At 37.8% G+C, this 4,473-nt stretch overlaps 1 long non-coding RNA gene across 1 annotated transcript; it reads right to left on the reverse strand.

The window, feature by feature from the left end:
• Positions 1–625: 625 nt before the first annotated feature.
• Positions 626–3,356, reverse strand: LOC120176904. The gene is made up of 3 exons (XR_005521360.1): positions 3,253–3,356; positions 826–1,933; positions 626–720 (listed from the first exon to the last, which is right to left on the reverse strand). It is a non-coding gene; the product is annotated as an uncharacterized LOC120176904 (long non-coding RNA).
• Between the last annotated feature and the right edge of the window lie 1,117 nt (positions 3,357–4,473).

Below are 4,473 nucleotides of genomic sequence, written 5' to 3' on the forward strand. Positions count from 1 at the left end.
AATGTTACACAGAAGTCAACGATAACAATCACAGTTCTAAGCCTTCATAAATACCAATAACAGAAACGTATAAAAAGTAGAAGTCATGAAAATTACTACAAAGGCATTAAAAGAAGACAGAGATGATACACCCTAGAGATGTGACCCACACTACTCGACTACCCTAGTCTTAAGTCTCCATACTTTCCTATCAGAGGTCATGTCCTCGGTAAGGGCTAAATCTATCAAATCAAATCTCAAGAAGTCTTCCCACCTCCGCCTTGGTCGTCTTCTCCTTCTGGCACCGTCGACTGTAATCGACTCTACCCTCCTGACCGCATCCGACGATAATCGCCTAAGGACATGCCTAAACCACCATAGTCTTCCCTCCCTCAATTTTTCGGAAACAGGCACCACCCTCAAGGACATCCTAATAGCAGAGTTTGTTGTCATATCCCACAGAGTCCTACCACATGTCCATCGAAGCATTCTCATTTCTGCGGCCTCTATCCTCCTTACATAATCCTTCTTGGTTGCCCAACATTCTGATCCATACAACAGCGCTGGTCTTATTACTATTCTATAAAATTTTCTCTTAAGTTTCAAGTTCCCAGAAGCCTTTTTTGTTCACTCATTTGATAAAACAGCAAACGACTTGGGACCATCTGTGTTGTACCCTGTGTGCAACAGATACAGTGACACTCGAGAAATGGACTATATGTATTCCTCTCCTTGTCCAACCTAAAACATCAGAAACGGAGTTAGTCCAGATATCTATTAGCTATACCAAGAAAGAAACTAAAGTAAACAAGTAAATGACATAGATTAATATGGCATGCCACTTACGATTAAAACTCTCACATGCAAAGAAGAAACTGAGCACAATAAAGATACAATCACAGTCATGGATGATTACCGGGAGAAGTCCGTCGCCTTACATGGAGCCTACAAGGAAATGATCCACTATCTGAAGACTCATCCTCGTCTCTGGTAGGTCCAGTTTCCCCATCATAGCTTTCTCCCCAATGTCTGGCTGATCTCCTCCTAATTTTCAGTTGAGCTCTTACCCCCGAGGTGCCAGACCAACTGCTGCTCCTAGGACTAGACCCTGGCTGGAACACTCGAATAAGAAAAATACAGTGAGCCAACTTCCATCATCAACCATAATATGCTGTCATCGGCCCTATCCTCCCCAAATGAAGATTGCAGTGTGCGGAGCAAGTCTCCAAGGTCTCTTTGATGCTCCAACCTCCTCCAATTCCACTGTCACTCAGATCAGCCTCTGATTGTCGCACAGTAGGGAGCTCAAGCCTTGGATGCTTCCTCAGGTCTTTATAGGAACGGTAAAATTACATGTTTCAGAGGAACAACTTCTAAATTTGGCATTCATGAAATGCCGAGCGGGCTCTACAACAACCCAATATTTTACCTCACCACGACATAGAGGGCACACTACTTTGGAGAGAACTTGCTTCTCACATGAGACAGTAGATGGGGTGGAGGGGCCTTCCTCAGTAATCTCTTCCTGCAACTCAGAGACAGTTGATTCTGAAGTTGCAGCTGCGTCTGTGGTTACAAGCTGAGCTCCTTCTTGTTGAGGATCTTGTGGTGCTGTAGCAGCAGCATCTGAAAATGACTTGCGAAACTAATCAAAACAGTTAGAGTGGCGATAACTTGTATCACACATGTATGGATGACAACCCTATTCATGGGAAGAACATACGAGGAGAATTGCATTGTGAGGATGCTCCATGCAGACAGGGCACCTGGCATCTTCCCATTCGTTTAGATTTCCCTCAGTTTCTGAAGGGAATTTGGGTGATGATTGATTACAGAAGGGGGATCTCCTACACCTATCAGAAGAAAGGGAACGTTCTCTTCTCTCCTTCAGCATATTTAAATCTCTAATGCCCAAAACTAATTCCAAGCCACTTCACCTTTGAGAAGGCAGAAACTGAATGATTAAAAGTACAAAACATAACATCATCACTGGTTAAAACACAGAGAATACAATTCAACAGAAAATGAAATTTGGGCTAACAAGTAAAATAAAAGGAAAAAACAGAATCCCAAGAAAAAATGAAATCTTTCACAATATTAGATAAGCTTTAGAAATAGCAGACAGACATCACTAAAAATAAGATTCTGTTGATCAAGTAGTTAGCATTCAACAGCCTAATAATGAGAAATGTTGCAGTTAGTTATGGTTGTAGCATAGATGATTCTAGAACTGCATTATAATTCCAGGCAGTTAGTTCACAATCAGTTTTTTTAACAGTAATCACTCCAATTTCATCATCCTCGCTAAGCTGACACTTCAAGAACTGGAATCTATAACAAAGATGAGAATCACAATCATCAACAGGTGGCACAAACAACAAAATGAATATACCAATGTTCAAGGCTGTGGCATTGCTCAAAGGCCAAGCTACAGCAATACATCTCATCAATGACATTTTTAAAATGCAGAATTAAGCTGAATGTAGGTATTATTCTCTACCGGTAATTTTTTCTCTTATGCAATTGAAACTCCTTTTAGATTATGTTTTACATCAGTGTGCTTCATTTAGGGTTCTACTACTATCTCATGCTACTATCAATCGTTTTCTTCACTTTGCACAAAAGCTTCCGTCTTACAACCAACCAGAACAAGATAAAAAGTCCATAAAAAAGCTATTCCAAGATAAACCCAAACTGGTGAAACTATCCATCAGTATATCTTCCTCCATATCTACTTTTCCATCAAAAGTGATTAACCTGACATGTAGCGTTATCAATTATCAAGAATAAAACTCAATTATAACAAAATGTCAAGTATCCAAAAGAAAAATAGCACTGAACATTGAATCTCTTAATTTCACAATTTACAGCATAAGCTTTTCAATTAAATTCACTTTCCGGCACCAGATTAATTACATGCGCAAACACACACAAGATAAATTCAAGTGCGGAGTGACATCGAATTACAAAAAACAAGGACACATCAAAATGGGAGGTTATATTAACTAAGGAATAAAGTTTCTTTGAGCTCCATTTAAAAAAAAAGATTTCGAATAAAAAAAGAATATTAAGTTCAAAATCCCCACAAACAAACAGGCAAACAAAAGTCTTCCAAAATGAAATAAATATGTGGAAAAAAAGAAATCGAATCGTGGACTTTTAAGAAGTCAAAGAAATTTTTAGGAATCGATAAGATTAGGGCAAAACTGAACCCTTCGAAACGCAAATACAAATGAAAGATCAAGAGTTCTATATTTTGAATTAGGTTATTACCAGCAACTTCAACTTGGAGGCGTCAACAGAAAAATAAACGAAATGACTTCCGATTCGATTTGGAAGCTAAGATCCTTTAAACTAGATTCAGTAATTCTTTTTTTCCTTCTTTTTTTAAACACTAAAAGAATTTAAATCTGGCTTTTTTTAAACACTAAAAGAATTTAAATCTGGTAATTAGGGATATGAATAGAGAGATAAAAAAAATAAGGAATGAAGGAGAGCGAGAGGCAGACTTTCTTACTTCTTAGAGCTCTTTCCAGCTTCCTTTTTTCGTTTGAGCTCCAAAGTCGAAACAAAAATGATAATAATAATAATAATAAGAGAAAATAATCTTAGTGACCAAAAAATGCTTATAATATACGATTTTAACCAACTTTTTTTGGATTTACCAAAATGACCAACAAAATCGCAATGCGAAATAAAAATCGCAACGCGATCTCCAAAATCGCAAATCAGTTCCCAGAATCGCAACGCGATTATGAAGAATCGCAATGCGATAGTACAAATTAGCATTGCGATTTTCCAGAATCGCAACGCGAATATGAAAATCGCAACGCGAACATATAAATCGCAACGCGATTCTGACTATCGCAACGAGTATCCGTAAAATCGCAACGCGTATCCGTAAATCGCAACGACAATACGTAAAATCGCAACGCGTATCCGTAAATCGCAACGAGAATACGTAAATCGCAACGCGTATCTGTAAATCGCAACGAGAATACATAAATCACAATGCGTATCCATAAATCGCAACGACAATACGTAAAATCGCAACGCGATTTTTAAAGCGCCATTAGAATCGCTACACGTATTTTATTTTCAAATTCCAAACACAAATATTAATTATCGGAACACTGAACCGTCCACAGTATATCCCGTAATCGCAACTCATAACCTAAAACCTAAAATCACAACTCAGTCCCATCTCCATCTCTCACTCTCTACGGCAAAATCCGTCCCCATCTCCGGCGAAATCCCTCACAACCATTCACGGTCAGAAATCCCTCACAATCATTCAGAAATGGAAAATCAACCTCCGAAGGTTAGTTTTTTTAATTATTTTTATTTTGATTTTTTTGCATTATTTTAGTTTTTTCATATTGAAATTGATGATAAGTTTACTAGTAATTTCAATAATAGATTAACCATTTCACTTAGATTTCTTATTAAATTCATTCGATTGTTGCCAATGTTGCTAAACTGTTTAGTCTTTAA

The sequence above is a fragment of the Hibiscus syriacus genome, unplaced genomic scaffold (assembly GCF_006381635.1).
Source record: "Hibiscus syriacus cultivar Baekdansim isolate YM2019G1 unplaced genomic scaffold, ASM638163v2 tig00003403_pilon, whole genome shotgun sequence".
Taxonomy (NCBI): Eukaryota; Viridiplantae; Streptophyta; class Magnoliopsida; order Malvales; family Malvaceae; genus Hibiscus; species Hibiscus syriacus.